Source organism: Protopterus annectens, chromosome 1.part0 (assembly GCF_019279795.1).
Source record: "Protopterus annectens isolate FY-2018-M chromosome 1.part0, PAN1.0, whole genome shotgun sequence".
Classification (NCBI taxonomy): domain Eukaryota; kingdom Metazoa; phylum Chordata; order Ceratodontiformes; family Protopteridae; genus Protopterus; species Protopterus annectens.
Genome location: NC_056725.1, coordinates 494,147,046 through 494,164,774, shown reverse-complemented (window position 1 = coordinate 494,164,774; position 17,729 = coordinate 494,147,046).

Sequence of the window (17,729 nt, the reverse complement as noted above, 5' to 3'; positions counted from 1 at the left end):
GCAAACTTCATTAGCCAAAGACCTTCTGTGCTAGCCTGTACTTCAGAGAAGTATATACCAAGCAGGAGAGGACCCAGGACTGAACCCTGTGGTACTCTACTTGTCCCTGGTCTGAAATCGGATTTGGAGTCTGCTACTTTCACAGTGTGGGTTCTGTCAGTGAGCCATTTGGCAACCCATCTTGTGACATAGGGATTTATACCTAGTTTAGTGAGTTTATCTATAATTCCAGAGTGGGGAATGGTGTTGAAAGCCTTGGCGAGATCTAGATAGGCTGTGTGAACCACATTACCCTCATCTACGGCTTTGTGCCCGCTTCAAAGAAGTCTATCAGGTTTAGGAGACATGATCTGCCTTTTACAAGCCTGAACTGGGTGGGGTCTATAGTTTGGAAATTACCAATGTCATTGTTTATAAGTTCTATGATCATACGTTCCATAGCCTTGCAGACCAGGCTAATGGGGTGGTAGTTCCTGGGGTCCGTGGTGGCTCCCCCTTTGTGGAGTGGGATAACCATCACTGTGCGCCATTCAGTGGGCACAAAGTCTGAGGTGAGGCTAGGATTGAAGATGGTACTTAGGTGGGGTGCCAGTTCTCATGTTCATGTAGAACACAGCCTGGGATGTTGTCAGGTCCCATGGATGCTGTATTCTTGGCTTTAGAGAGTGTGGTTTTTACCTGTGCAGCCATGATTACAGGAACTTTGCGTTCTTCCAGCATAGAGATGGGCCCTTTAGGGGGTTAGAGGGGGGTAAAGTTAGCACTGATACTATCTGCCAGGATGATGGCAATATCAGTTGTTTCTGTATATTTAGTGCCATTGTGCTGTAACTCAGAGCAGATCTGAGTGTTGCCATTGAGATTCTTGACATAGCTATAGAATGCTTTGTGGTTGTCTTTAGAGTCAGTGGCAATTTTGTTTTCATTATTTATTTATTATTATTTATTTATTTATTTAACATTTATTTTACCAGGATAAGTCCAACTGGACATCATGTGTCCTTTGTCAGTGGAGTCCTGGGGAGAAAAGCTCCAAAGAAATAACAGTGTACATACATGCTTTAGATAACAATAAAACTGGCATATAAGATAAGAGAAACAACGAAGTACAAAAAACAATTATGTAGAACAATAAGATACTCAGGAGTAGCACCATTATTTGCAATATATACAAAAAGCACATTTCAGGTGAGAGTATAGTGTATGCATTAAAGGCTTCAACGGGTCACTTACATATGAAAAAGTGGGTCTTCAAGAGGGGTCTTTGCAGTTGCAGAGAGGGTTAGTATTGAGGTGTAATTTAAGAAGGCCTTTGAAGGTGCCTGTGTGACTTTGTAGCCTGAGTTCAGGTGGGAGGGTGTTCCATGCTTTGGCAACATCATGGGAGAATAAGGCCTCCCCAGAACTGTTATTGCATGGATTAACTTCAATCAGGTTTTTGATACATGAAGGTAGCTCCCTTTTAGGGTTGCAAAAGTTTAGCATGTCGGCAAGGGCAGGTCACTTCTCCGGATGGAAGAGAATTTGATGGGCTATGATCAGTTGGTGGTAGCGTAGGAGGTTTGGAAATTCTAACCAGTGCAGTTTAGTTAGGGACAGGCAATGGTGGGAATGTGATCTATTACTGGCAGTGAACTTAGCTATTTTATTGTAGCATGTAGAGAGTTTGTTCAGGTTGGTTTTGTTAATATTGGTGAGAACTGGAGAGGCATAAAGTAGTGTTGATAAGAGATGAGTTCTGGCTATTATTGTTCTAGTCTCAGGGGTTAGGAATAGTTTGCAACGATATAGGCAACCTAGTTTTTTATGGACTTTAGAGATAGTTTGGGATATGTGCTTGTTGTATTTAAGATGATGATCAATAGTGATGCCTAAGAGATTAGCCTCAGTTACTGGAATGATGAGGGTGCCATTGGTAGACATGATGGTAAAAGTGGTGTTGCAGTGTTTGATTGGGTGGAATAGTATTAGCTGTGTTTTTTTGGGGTTTAGTATTAGTTGGTAGTTATTTAGCCAGTTCTCTACCTCAGTGAAGCATTCTTAGGCTTTACTTTGAAGTAATTGGATGTTTGTTGCTGTGCAGATTAGGGTAGTGTCATCCGCATACTGGACAATGTTGGCTTTAGTGGTAGCTAGGTGGAGATTATTTGTAAATATGTTGAAGAGAAGGGCGCCAAGGATTGAACCTTGTGGGACACCACATGTGACCGGGGGGGGATAGGGAGTTGCCCCATTTGACAGTTTGTGACCGGTTGTTTAGGTAACTGTTAAACCGTTGTAGAGTGGGATCATCAAGGTTGAGTTCTGCTAGACAGGTGAGGAGTTTGTTATGGGAAACTGTATCAAATGCCTTGGATAGGTCTAAGAAGGTGGCAGAGACCAGCTTTCCTTGGTTCCTGTGCGAGTTTATGGTATTGGAAAAGTTAATTAGGCCAGTGTTGGTGCTATGGAAAGGTCTGAATCCATGTTGGGTTTTACTTAGAAGGTTGTTGGTTAGCAGGTGGGTAAGGAGTTGGTGGTGGATACATTTTTCTAGAATTTTTGAGAGAGGTGATGGACCTCCCTTGTTGAGGGGGGATGTTATATGAGGTTTTCCATAATGAAGGAATAGTATGCAGGGCAATAGATCTGTTAATAAGTAGGGAGACAGGGTAGGTGATGGCTTTGAATGCAATTTGTAGATATTTAGCTGGAAGACTGTCGGCAGCTAGGGTGGTAGGTTTGAGTTTAGCTAAGAGATTTTGAATGGTAGATGTTGGTACTGGGGTGAGTGTGAAAGGGGTGGAGTTAATCTGGTAGTTTAACGGTTGAGGTTGGGTTGTGGGTGATATTGCACTTACCAGGTTCAGTACTGAAGAGGTAAAGTAGTTATTGAAACTAGAGGCTATATGTGAATCAATACCTTTTCTATCTGGGGGTGGTGTGGTGACTTTTCATAACTAATTTTAGAGGATTTTATGAGGGATCTCAGCTTCTTACTGAGGCTGACCAAGGAGTTCCTCCAGTCATTGGATTTTACTCTTTTTTGCAACAGTTTATTTCTTCTGTTGTAGAATTTCTTTATGGCAGGGTACCACCAGATTGGCTTCCTTTTATTGGAATATAGCATCTTGATTCTGTTAGGGATTGCACAATCCATGCATTCGTGTAAGTGCTTATAAAGTGCATTTGTGCAGGATTCAGCAGTCGTACCTCTATTGTCCATCTGCATGGGTGTCGTGAAGTTTGCCACTTCTGTCTTAAGAAGCGTGAAGTTGGCTTTGGAGAAAATATTTATGGTATTTTCCCTAATGGAGGTTGGGGGTGGGATGTGGATGATCTAGGGTGATTTGCTTGTGGTCAGATCTGACCAATGAGGAATTGACCTCTGGTGTGGAACACTGGTTGCCCATATTGGTAATGACCAGGTCTAGGATATCTGTAGTAAGAATCTTTGTGTTCAACATCTTTGTATCCTGTATAGGAAGGGTTAAAATGTGAAACTACTGAGTTGTTTTTCTTGTAAGGAATTTGCTGACCAGAAAGGAATGCACAGATGCTACTTTGGTCCAGGCACAGGCCTATCTTGGGACTGACCTCTAACCAAGGAGGAGTGCATAGATGTTACCTTGATGTAGGCACCAACTTATCTTGTGTCTGACTTTTTACCATCTAAGGCTCCAGTGAGTGAATTTATAGCCTTGACTGAAATTCCTTGTCTAGTAACCAGCTGCTGTGTATGCACAAAAGAGGGTATAAAACCCATGTAAAGTGTGTAGAAATTAGACTGCTGACAACCAAGAACTTTGTGGCAGGTCTCCATGCATGTAAAATAAACTCTTTTTGGCCTACCTTTTTGATTCTTCCAGTATATGTTAAGAGTATTAAAATCTTTTGACATTTCTGGTGCCGGGGCCACCTCTTCGCATAAGAGGGACTGAAAAACCTGTACAGGAAGGAAAGACCTCCAACAAAGAAGTCGTAAGTAGAGGCCAGTCACTCTTAGATTCGATCTGTGGGACGGGTGATTTAACGAGGCGGAAGATCCGCTTTTTATTTGTAAAAGTTTTTTTAAAAGGGACTAGTCATAAAGGAATTTCTTTTGTTTAAAATTTTACAAAGGTAGAGATCTCAGGAAAGGAAACAGTTTTTCTTTTAAATAAGAAAAATGGGAACAGGAAGCAGTTGTTGTGTTAGGAAGGGCTGCTTAAATAAAAGGACTGAGGATGAGGAATATATGTTTAAATTACATCCAAAAACTTGAAATATATAAAAAAATGGAAGAAAGACTATGGGTTTAGTGGTACCTTGAATAAATCAGAATGTCAAAATCTAGTGAGAGGGACACAGGAGGTAAGGTTAAGAAACAGAAAAGGTAGGATTTCCTCAAGCACAGAAATGGTTAGAAGAAGCTAATAAGAGACATAGGGAACAATTTTCAAATAAGGGAGATGGTGTGCAAAGATGCATTTTTCGTCTAAAAGTTAGAAAAGACATGGTTAGTCCACCCCAGTATCAGGAAGATGACACAGAGAATCAGGATAAAACTGTACCCTCCGTAGTACTGACAAAACAAGTAGGTGAAACCCTGGAACTCCGAACCGTAATATAGATAAATCAGAATGGAAGCTGAAATGCAAAAGCTGAATTAAATATAGTATCTACAGACTCATATCCCCTTATAGAAGTAGCAAACCCACAGGCAGGAACACCGGTCAAGGTCCCACTATTTTAGTTTACCGACCTTGGACACGGGAAGACATCTTTTGCGATGACATTGCAGGTATGATGGAAAGTTACAAATTAAATTCCGTTGAAGTGAACAGGTAATACGCCAAATCTTAGGACCAGATTGGCACTTAATTTGTGGAATTGGGATCCCTGACTAGGACAAATAGTAAACCACGTGCCTTTGAGTCTGAATCATATAAGACACAAACACAGGACTTGTTAAAGATGAAACAGTGGGAGCCTAAGGCAGATTGGACTTGTATTAATCAGTGTGTACAAACTGAAGATGAAAAAGTAGATCATTATTTACAAAGACTTAACCAGTGCTTTGATAACCATAGTGGAATAGACAAACCACCCAATCAAGAAAAGGATTCACCTTATGAACAACAGTTAAAAAAAAGGATGTAGGACTGCAATCAGTAACGCAAGACATGCAGAAAAATATTTAGAAACATTCAAGATTATGAAGGCAGACAGAAAAGAGGAGAATGTTTCAAATGTGGCAGAAAGGGACATTTTGCCAGGGATTGCCGGTCTTCTGAAAGAACTAAATCAGCATGACTATATGATGGTGGTGGAGGTGAATCAGACCCGGACAAAAAGGCTGATGGGCCAGACTCAATAAGGCACAGTGAAGAGGAAGCTTTTGAGGATATAAATGAAGAGGGTAAGGGAGAATGTGCAGGATGGGAGAATGAAATGACTGATTTTCGAGGCGAATCAGGAAAGGCTAATATCAGGTTGTTAATTTAACAGCTTGGCTGTAACTATGCAGCTAGAGGCACAACCGATTATCACACTTCAAGTGGAAGGGAAGGATGTAGAATTTTTGTGTGATTCAGGTGCTAAAACCTCTGCAGTGCCATCTGATGTAACTTCTGATGACTATGTATTAGTCAAGGCAGCCAATGATAAAGAACCACTATCTAAACCCTTATGGTTCACGGACCCTGAAACTAACCAAACTATCAGATTTCGAGTCATCATTTCCAAAATTTGCCCTGTAAACTTATTAGGGAGAGATTTGATGCCGACTGCATCAGGTTCCAAGCATTAGCCACGAAAGTAGATATTCAAGATGTTATGTTGCAGGTGGGGCAGGGTGATTTACACTACTGGTACAGTAATGATCTTGTCGAAACTGGACCACAAAATGTAGTAAATGAGCTAACTAATTTAGCCTTAAGCAAATATGGCACACAACCGCCAGTGGTAGCTAAACAACTACACTGTACAATGTACTACAGAAAGTATGTAGGACCAGACGACAAATATGAAGAGCAATTCTTTAAACACAAGGTCACAAAAATCTTGTTACAAAACCTATATTGGGATAAAGCTGGAAATTCTGCAGTTACATGCAGTCTTACAAAAGATATGCAGTTACTTTAATAATTCTATTGCACATGTCTCTGTAACAAGGGAAGAACAAATGGCATGGTATCTGGTGGGGAGGAAAGTTACTGAATGGGCTAAAATGATGCCAGAACAGTTGGCATGTATACAAAGACTAAATTGGGTCACCCAGGCTAGACCAAGGGCCATTCTGACTATATCTCCTAACCCGGAAGAATTAAAGTTACAATCAGTGCCAGACTCCTTATGGTCCCGCGGGCAACATGACATTGGGCTAATAAGAACAGCAGGACAGGTTAAAATAACTCCAAAATCCGACTTTAGACCTCACAGCCAGCATCCATTAAGTAAAAAGGCAGAAGAAGGCATTCTACCAGTGATCACGGCTTATTACAAGCTGTTTTTTAATTCCATGCACAGATTCACTGTGTAACACACCCTTGTTCCCAGTAAGGAAACCGGATGGGACCTGGAGAATGGTACAGGATCTGCAGGCTGTGAATGCTGCTGTGGTACCAGGTCCCAGATCCATCTGTTTTGTTAAATTATATCCTTCCCACAGATAAGTATTTTTCTGTCATTGATATCAGTAACGATTTTTTCCATCCCTCTACAGGAAGCTAGTAGGTTTTGTTTTCGCTTTACGTTCATGAGCAGAAATGTCAACAAACCTGGCACAGTTTCAACCGGAGCATGGCTGTCATCTACTGTTATATCTTACTGGCTGCACCCACGGAGGCTGTCTGTGAGTCCGAAACTATTCGGTTATTGCATTTCTTGGCTTAAAGAGGGACATAAGGTAAACAAATCTAAATTACAATTTTGTAAAGCTGAAGTACGATATCTAGGCTATACCATTTCAAATGCTGGTAGACAACTGGATAGCTGTAGAAAAGAAGCTATTTTACAGGCACCAATGCCCAGTACAAAAAAGAAATGATGTCATTTTTAGGAATAACTAACTAATTATGCAGAGGAAGTGAGTCCACTTTCAGAACTTATTTTTGCACTTCCCATGGCAGCACATGACGCTGCAATGGACAGATAAGGCAATACAGGCATTTACTAGGGTAAAGCAACTGATAGCAGGATCTGCAACACTTAGCTTCCTGACTATACAAAACCTTTTGTTCAGACAGTAGATTGTAAGCAGGGCTTTTATGATCGGTTCTGTTGCAAAATTTATGGGGATAAGTTGAGACCATTAGCTTTTTATTCCAGTAAACTGGACACAGTGGCCTGCAACCCTAGTTTTGATTCATGAAATACTTCTACAGGATAAAGTTACCTTTCTCTCCTAGCAGACACTTGTCCTGCATGACAATGTTACTATCACAACCACACATGACCATTGAGTGATGCACCACTCTTAATCCAGCCACGCTGTTACCTACAGCTGATTCACATTTGTTTAGACTTAATACACTCTAATGTCTTACCAAGACCAGACCTTAAGGATCAGCCTTGAATGAGGCAGGTATTACACAAGTGGGTTATGCAGTCACAACTGAGACTAAGTAGAGGCAGCAAAACCTCTCCCCAGGAATCTGTCCCGCAAGCCGCTGAATTGATTGCTTTGACCAGAGCATGTACCATTTCCAAGGATAAGGCAGTTACTATCTACACAGATAGTCAGTATGCTTTCCACGGTCCATGTCTTTGCACAGCAATGGAAAATAGGGGAATGGTTACTGCCTCAGGAAAGGAAATAATCGCTGTCCAACTGCCACGGGATTGGCCATCTGTGCCAAGGATCCAGTATCACTTGAAATGCACTAGCTGACAAAACTGCAAAAGTGTAGCCTTAACCTCTACTTTTGCACTCGAGACCACACAGAAGGAACTTCATCCTACAGATAAATTTGATCTACAAACTTTGCAAGTAATGCAGGAACTTAGTACAGTTCAGGAAAAACAGCGATGGGTTAAATATGGGGCTATTCAGAAGCAAGGAGTTTTGTAGGTCCAAATGATAAGTATGTCTTGCCAACAAACCTTTTAGGTATGCTGGCCCATCTCATCTGGGCCCTGCTGCTATGGTTCAAATGACCCAGCAAATTTTGGACCAAGGGCTTTATAGCATATGCTGCTAGATTTTTTTTTTTTTATCCTGCTTGTGCGCGATACCATAGTGTGGTGGTATACAATCACTCCAGCAGCTTATCCATTTCACACAATCTGTATGGATTTTATTGAACCAACTCCTGTTCAACAAAAGCGATTTGTATTAGTCATTATTGATGCTTTTACAAAATGGGTTGAAGCTTTTCCAGTAACACATCTAATATTATCCCTCATTTTGGGCTACCCACACGCATCTATTCTGATAATGGCACACATTTTGTAAACCAAGTTATTCAAAAGCTGTTTTCAGATTGAACTAAAACACCACTGTGCCTACCACCACACAGTCAGCAGGTTGGTTGAACGCCATAATGGCATTCTCAAAGGCAAGTTACGTAAACTCATGGCGAGACACATCAGTCTTGGATAAACTGCTTACCTCTGGCACTCCTGTCCATACTTCAAAAGGGTCACACCATTTGAACTACTATATGGGATGAAGAGATAGCAGATTACATGAGGAAAATGCTGACAAAAACTAACACTAATGATTATTTTTCAGATCAGAAGAACAACAGGATCCTGGAAGTGAAGGCTGGCGAGTGGGTGTGGATTAAAATTGAGGTCCATACCAGGTTAATAAAGGAGCGAACATCTTGGATCCACCTGACACATTGCAAGATTGTCAGGAAATTTGAGTTGGAAAAGAATTTGAGTTCCCCTGAGGAACACTGATTAGTAGCAATCCTGTTTTTGTATGAACTTTTCTGACTGTTGTAGCAATGCAGGGAAATACCGGAAGGGAGCAGCCTTTCCCACAAAGGCATTGTAGTATAATTTTGTTATTAGTGATTGTAAGTGTTGTTTTTCTGTTGTGGCCATTTTATTTTCACACGAAACTAGCCAAACAAAGAGAGATGAAAATACAGCTTGGCATCCACCTTTAACACGTATCAGGCTATTAAATATGCATATGCTTTGTCTTTTAATGTTTCAAATTGTTGGATATGCACAGCTATCCCGACTGTACATGGTGGTCTGATGTTAGGTACAGTCCCTTTGGTGGCAAATGATACATGGGCCAATTTACTATTTGAAAGAATGGAACTGTATGTTTCCAGAGATCTGGAAAAATTAAGGTTGGATGGAGTCAATGTAATGTAACCATAATCCATAACTGTACATTAGATGGGCACTGTGCAACAAGTTTCAAGCCTATAAGAGTGCTTATTAACAGTACAGGGCTTATTAATGTCACAAGTTTTGTTGAAAAAATGTTATCTGTGTATGATCTTTTGTTTAAAGGGATACAAGACAAAGGAAATCATTATATTCCAGTAAATATCACTCTTAAAGTGAATGACTGTTATTTTGTCTGTGGTAAAAAAACATACAAATGGTTACCAAGGAATTGGTCAGGCAGTTGTTTTTTGGGTTATTTGGCACCAGCTATAAGACATTCATTTTATCTTCCCCAAGGTAAAATATGAAATGTGTGAATAAACCTGTTAATCCCGTAGGTAACATTGATGCATCCTGGATCTATCATCATGATTTGGCCCACAGTAGCAGCAAGAGACTGTCACACATGGACTTGGGCGATGATGTCATTTCTTGGGCTGGTATTCTTCCAGCCTATGGGACAGTAAAATCTATTTGGGAGCTCAGAAAACTGTCAAAACTGTTAGAAACTCTGAGCAATGCAACTTTATGAGCTAACTGCAATGAGGACTGTAGTGTTGCAGAATCGGATGGTGCTTATCCAGGAGGAGTGTTGTTCTTTTATTCATATAGACAGTCATTTGGAGATCTTACAACAAGTTTCTGAACTTACAAAACCAGGACAGAATCCATTGCTGACTTTTTCCAGAATTGGTTTGGAAATTGGGGAACAGTATTTATGAATGTCTTAATTGCTGTATGTGTTGGTGCCATTATATTCCTACTGTTGGGTTGTTGCTGCATTCCTTGCATCCGAATGATAATATCAAGTGTATTGTCTGCCAATGCAACTAAAGCTTATTATTCTGAATATACAGAAAATGAATCGTGTTAAAACCTGTATGAATAAAATGTATTACTGGGGATACAAAGTGTTGTGAGAAATGTAGTAAGAATCTTTGTGTTCAACATCTTTGTATCCTGTATAGGAAGGGTTAAAATGTGAAACTACATTGCGTGCAAAGAAATAAGCTAAAATGAGTTGTTTTTCTTGTAAGGAATTTGCTGACCAGAAATGAATGCACAGATGCTACTTTGGTCCAGGCACAGGCCTATCTTGGGACTGACCTCTAACCAAGGAGGAGTGCATAGATGTTACCTTGATGTAGGCACCAACTTATCTTGTGTCTGACTTTTTACCATCTAAGGCTCCAGTGAGTGAATTTATAGCCTTGAATGAAATTCCTTGTCTAGTAACCAGCTGCTGTGTATGCACAAAAGAGGGTATAAAAACCCATGTAAAGTGTGTAGAAATTAGACTGCTGACAACCAAGAACTTTGTGGCAGGTCTCCATGCATGTAAAATAAACTCTTTTTTGGCCTACCTTTTTTGCTGCGTGATTCTTCCAGTATATGTTAAGAGTATTAAAATCTTTTGACAATATCGCTGCCCCTGGTGGGGGTGTGGATAAGTTGATCCAAGGTGTTGGAATTTATGAATTCCAGAAAACATTGAGCAAAAGAGTTGGTACATGAGTAGTTTTCCCAGTTAATGGTGGGATAGTTGAAATCACCCATTATTAGTGTGTTAGGTTGTACCCTAATATTTTCCAGTGTATCAAGAAATCAGGAGTGGGAATCCTGGGGCATGGTGGGGGATCTGTATCAAGCTGCAGTTTGGATTGCGGTCTTACCCAGAGTTAGTTGCACTTGGATAATCTCGGATGCATTATGCTGAGCAACAGCCTGGAGGTGTGGATATCCTTAATGAATATGGACATGCTTCCCCCTTTAGTGTTTTGGTCCAGGTTAGGTGGCCGAAAGGTGTGCTATGAATTATAGCCTGGTAATGCAGTGTTGCTCTCTGGACCCTTGAACCAGGTCTCTGTCACTGCACAAATGTCGATGTTCCCCATTTTAAGGAGTATCTTGAGTGAGTGCATTTTGAAGTTTAGACTTCTAGCATTGAGTAGCATTACCCTCAGATTTCGCTTGCTTGTACCTGTTATGGTGGTGAATGTGTCATTTGAACCTTGCCTAAAAAGGCACTAATGAAGGTTCAGGTCTATGGTTCTGTTGGACATACTGAAATACAGGAGTCTATAAGACACAGAATGTAGAAACAGGGCTTCCAGCCTCTCCTGGTAACTTAAGGTTTTTAAAACAGAAACCTTTTTGTTTAGGAACATCTTGGACTATCATCCTGTCTAGTGAATGGAGGTGTGTTGATATGGCCTTACCATTTTCCCTGCACATCCCCATTTTTTCTCAAAATTTAGAGAAGAACGGACATACATGAGGGACAGGTCTCACATTTACAATAGATATCCCCTCAATAGCCTGCTCCCATGAACAGAAACTGCCCTCATTGATTCCTAGTCTTCAAGGTTCTAAATGGGGTCTGCACCCTGGTCATACACCCCTCAATTCCTCCCTTTCTCAAGAGACTTGAGCAGGCTATTTATTATTATTTTTCTATCTCCACAGCCAACTCCAACAGTGGCTGGGTCAGTAAATGAACAGACAATTGCCGGGTTATAGATGACATTATCTCTCTATGCCATGGATCTGACATTATTCTCTTATGTTGAAAATTCTACAATAACAAGACTTAAAAAATATAGGTAAAAGCTGACAATTTTATACTTGAGGACAGTAATGACTGCCAGACTGGCAGGAGTCCAGTAAAACTACAGTCTACTTATGAAAAGAATGTAAGTAAATCTATTCACTACATTTTATCCAGCTGTAAAAGCCAATACATACATCTTTAGTATCAAAAGCAAGCCTAAAGATAACAATATTGCAATGTTTAACCATGCGGTGATAGCACACCTGTAAATTTGTATTGCTGTATTTGGAACTGAAATCTAAGCACTAAAATAATGCAGTCATGCTGCCTCATGGGAATAATTCATTACATGCACGTGCATGCCTGATGCTGCTCACTTAGTTTTTATGCTGTCACTTTCTGCAGCATTTATTTATAGAAGCAATGATTTTTTTTTAAAAGAAGATGGAACATGTTCCACTGTTAATACAATAAATACACTGAGGTTCATAATAAATTAGTGATATGTATAGGCATCTCCATCATGGTGCATGTATAGATACAGCATGGAAATTCCTGGGCTTATTTATACATAGAATTGCACAACAAATCTAATACTATAAGTGAAAAGTTAGTTTTATTCAATAAGAAACTAGTACTTAAAACTAAGTGATGGAACAGTTTTGAAATGCAGGACTTAAGCATAACAGTGACCAAGGTTGCCTGGATTCAATAAAAGATTTGTTCTACATTCTTTTGTATGCTGTTTAATCTGAGGACAAATTAACACTTTAGGGTCTTGGACTGGTGCACCTCTTCTTAAACCAGCACAATTCTCATTTCATCGGCATGATCTGGAAGATAACCATAAGTGACTGAAACATTGATGTGCAGCACACATCTGCCTGCGGTCAGCTCGTACCACATGTATATACATCTTCTGCGTAGATATTAGGAGTACGAGTGAGCTGTCAGGTTCTATAATCTCCATTTCTTTGTAACAATATTTGAAACGGTGTTGATACAAGACAATATTGTAGAAACCTCGGTGGCACCAATAAGCATTAAATATCACCAGCGACCACAAGGTAAAATAAAAATTTTTATATATCAAACATATATTTATATTTTGACATAATACTTCATACTTTAATAAAATTATATAATTAGTTTTATGACTTAATAAATCATATCTCAATCATATAGTAGTATCTATTACACATTTGCCACAACCTCTATTCACTAACATTTTCAATTGACTTATAAATATATAAGTGTTAATTTGGTAAATAACAAACGCACTTTTGAATGGTTATTATCATATTTATATTTTTTAGTCAAATGTTTTTTATTCAAGTGTACCTTATTACAATGTTGTTAGGTTGTGATACTTAGTGTCAATTCTACGTATTTCATATTTACGGAAAAGTTTTAAAGTTTTTGTAGTACCAGTGACGTATTTATTTCTCTTTCTTTTAATAAAATTCAGGTATATCTAGTATATCTTGTATAGGAAAATATATATGGTATATTTAGTGAATTGTACAGACGATAGAAGCTAAACTTTGTATACATTTAAAACGTCTTTACTTGCACTTTATGATATAGTAATATCCCTTTAAGACTGGATATTAAGTTTGGCGCCAAAGAATTCATTTAAACTGATTCCAGCTAATTTTCAACAGTTCTGATGAAGACCAGATACGCTGGTTGAAAGCGCTCAACTGTTGATTTTTTTTGGACTTATTTGGTGTTTTGTCTATCTGATTCGAAGGACTATTAATGTTTTTGTGCAGTACATCGTTTATCTTGGTTGTCGCTGTGCTCTGATAGCACTGTATATCTGTCAGTTGTTCAAAATTGTTTCCTGTGGCGTTATGTGGATACATTAAAACAAATTTTTATTTTACCTTGTGGTCGCTGGTGATATTTAACGCTTATTTGTAACAATATTGATAACATCCAGTTCAGTGTGTCTTTCTCTACTCGAAGTAGGCAGTATGAGATAAATGCCAGACTTGCATAGCATGATTATATATTTTAATAGAATACAGATCACTTAATGTCAATGTGCTTGCATTTTGTCAATAGTTTCTGGTCTACTATAGCACAATTCATACATGTATACATGTATGTTCATGTATACATGTATGTTTGTACCTGCTGCTTATGACTGATTTCTATACATGCAGCTATAAAAAAGGACGTTCTTGGCAGTGCTGCTATAATGTAGTATTTAGGCAGACTGAAATACAGCTGCTACTACATCTATCATACTGCAGTGTGTAACTAATGTATATGTGAGTGATCTGAAGGCAAACAGCTATATACCATATGCGTGTCAGCCATGCTTTCCTTTAGCACAATGTTTGAGAAGTGTTAAAACACAGTATTCTGTAGGTGATAAGATGTCCTTTCTACATCTATCAGTCACTTCTTGGGTTGCACAATGTGTTGTGTGGGTAGTAATGATGAATGGTGTTATGTAGGCAATCATAAAATCAGCACCTGTTTAGTAACAGCACCTGGGGGTGCACAGTAGTTAGGTAGTGCAGATGCTTTTGGGATGGTTATACCTGTGTGAATGGCCCCTTATATTGCAGTATGTACTGACAATGGGCATGGACTGTGCATGCCAGCTTTGTGTACTCATTCTACAGGAGGTGTAAGGGGGCAAGCTAGATGATAGTATGCCCCCATTTCAAGAGCTCATCACTGGAGTTTGATCACAGTGGTTTGCCTTGGGATGTACAGCCAGTAAATTAACAGACAACTGAACTTACTCTGCCATCACCACTGCAAATCCACTGTTGTAGGCATCGTGTTGCAGGTGAAGCAGGTGTTGCTACAGCTGTTTCCCTCACATAACATGCAGAACAGTTGTAGACAAGCATAAAGTCACAAGCATAGACAGCTAATGGCCACTACAGGGATTAGTTGAAGCTACTGAGTACTTTGCCTATGATTATCATGTACAGGTACACCAAAGGAATGCAGACAGGGCATGACATGATACTGTTGTGGTCCAGCATTTGCACAGATGACTGCAATAAGGACATGAGGTAAGGCCTCATTGACACAAGGTGTATGACTGAAACAGCATTGTATTACCCCCTCCTGTCACATGTCTAGTAATCAGAAAGATGGTGGAGTACAAAGGTGGCATGGGTGAGATCATACAATATACCACAGGTTGTAAATATCTCACAGGTTTTTGTGAGGGCATACAGCATGGTCATCCAGAGTCACCATGGCATAAGAATCTCATTTTAGTAGGCTAAAGACTCATTCCATTATATTATAACACCTCTGGTCTGCCCAGTTCTCTAACAACTGCTGTGGTGTTTTTTGGTGATCTGGTGGATGTGAGGAGCCATGGTTTAAGATGGTATCAGATGTCACCCAGGAGATACCTGTGGGTGATGAGCTTATATTCAAATGTTTGGCACACAGCACTAGAGTACCACATATTGGTATCATGATATCCACAGTTGTTTTAAAAACGTTCAGTTTATGGGTACACCAGGTGACAATTTATGGAGTAATATTTATACCAACTTACATATGTAGGCACATCTTAGGGAACATGTTTCTGAATTATAATATGCATGGAATCCACTGTGCTAAGTATACCTGGTAGGTGATAAATTAAATGGAATCCACATTTGCATTTGTGGCATATGAATATATACCCCTGTGTATGCAGTAAACAGTCTAAAACTGCTGTAGGATCCAGCTAAAAGATACCTGTGAAATCCCAGCTGTATTTTTGATTGGCCTCTGGATGATTCCAATGACCACTATATTCAACTGGATTATTATTATTATTATTATTATTATTATTATTTGTAGGGTTATTGGATGATAAATTTGTATACCTCCATCCTTCTGCACATACTTACATAGAACAATTACAATTTGTGCATCCCTATAGGAACAATGTAACAGTTAACAGGAGAATGACATATAAAACCATCGAAATTTGATGCAATACTTAACATAGCAGCAATGTGTAGATTGATCTGCAACTGATATTGTAGCTTTTGCTGCTATCGTATTTGCAAGGTTACATGGTATACATTCCATTGTCTTTAGTGACTGTACATAGTTCAGATATGGTTCGGAACACTTGGAGATGAAACACTTTATGAATCACATTCTGTGGCAGTACGTGCATAACTTCATTTTGTGTATGAGTATTATTCCTAGCTTGCTGATTGCACACTACGTTTCAGTGATGGTTTGCATGTATATTTGTGAATTGCATAAAACTTTGGTATGTACTTTTAGTATTGCATGATATGTTTATGAACATCACCTGAAGTTAAAGTTCATAGAGCGTCTTTATTTTATTCCAACAGTATATAGCTTCAAACAGAGTTTTTAAACAGCAATCAGTGTGACAGCAGATAAGATTACAAAAGAGTAATGATTTCTTGGTAGTAGAATGTATACATCAGAAAAGTGAATGTTCCAGCTTGAGGACAAAATTAACATGGATAGCTTATTAGAAGAGAATGCTTATGGTATTTGGGGGTTAATCTTAGTTAATGATACAGTGGAGTTAAATGTTTTATCACTTCTATCCAGATTTATAGATGTTTCCCTGGTGTCAAAAATATACTGGTACATTTACCAAATCCAACTTCAGCCAGTGACAAGTGGAGTACCACAGGGCTCAGTCCTGGGTCCTCTCCTGTTTGGCATCTACTTCTCAGAAGTCCAGGCTAATACAGCAGGTCTTTGGCAAATGAAGTTCGCAGACAACTGCAAACTAGGTGCCATAATAGAATTGCCTATTGATGTGGACATTCTACAAAGGGGCCTCACTGAGACTGATGCTTGGTGTCAAAGTCATGGCCTCAAACTCAATGCCAAGAAGTGCATTGTTATCCCCTTTGAGAAAAACACTGTACCCATGAACTACCACATAGGTAGTAGCCTACTGAACACCAAACATGTGATAATTGGGACACAAGTGGACAGTAGTCTCTCCTTTGATAATCACATCACCACAGTAGTGAGGAAATCCTTCTATGTGGTACACCTCATCATAAAAAAAGAAAAAAGTGGTCATTGTTCCTCTCTACTCATCCCTCACCAGACCCATTATAGAGTACAACGCCCCATTTGGCATGTACCTCGCAAGACATCTACAACAACTAGAAAGGCCACAGAAACACCTCACTAAGTGGATTACTGGCCTCAAACAGATGCCATACACAGACCGTCTCAAAAAACTCCAGCTGTACTCTGTCGCTTATCAACCCCAGATCTGTTGAACATGCTACACTTAAAGAAACCCCAATCCCTCTGAGACACATGCTCTGGGGACCTAAACCTTGCCACCACAATAAATAGAATATGCTGGAGGGATAGATTCCTGTCCCAAGCAAAGCTCATTAGCCCTCTTTAAGAAACATCTTGACAATTGGATGGGAAATAGGAAATTAACCCCGGGGATTACTTCTGTGGCTCTGCTAGACAGGGGCACAGGAAAATAACTTTGGCAAAAGCCAGAGAACTTTTTTGGCTAGGCTTATATAGGCCCCATGGCCGATAGCCTAGTACCTAGCTATAAACCTATGAACCTATGCAAATGCACAAAATATACATCAAAGCAATATGTTGCTCTCTGATGAAATAAAGCATGATTTAATATGCAGCAATTATTGATCTTAAATAATGTTTAATAAAATAGTGACATGACCCAGCAAGTGAGGAGAGATGTAACCTCTTCACCCCTGGGAACTTTCAGCATAATTTAACATGTAGCTCATGAAGTCTTTTGAAGAAAAATATTTATGACGAGTGCTGGTAGAACAATTAGACTACTCAGCAAACTTTAGAAATTAGAAACAGAAACCTGAAGCAGTACTGCAAC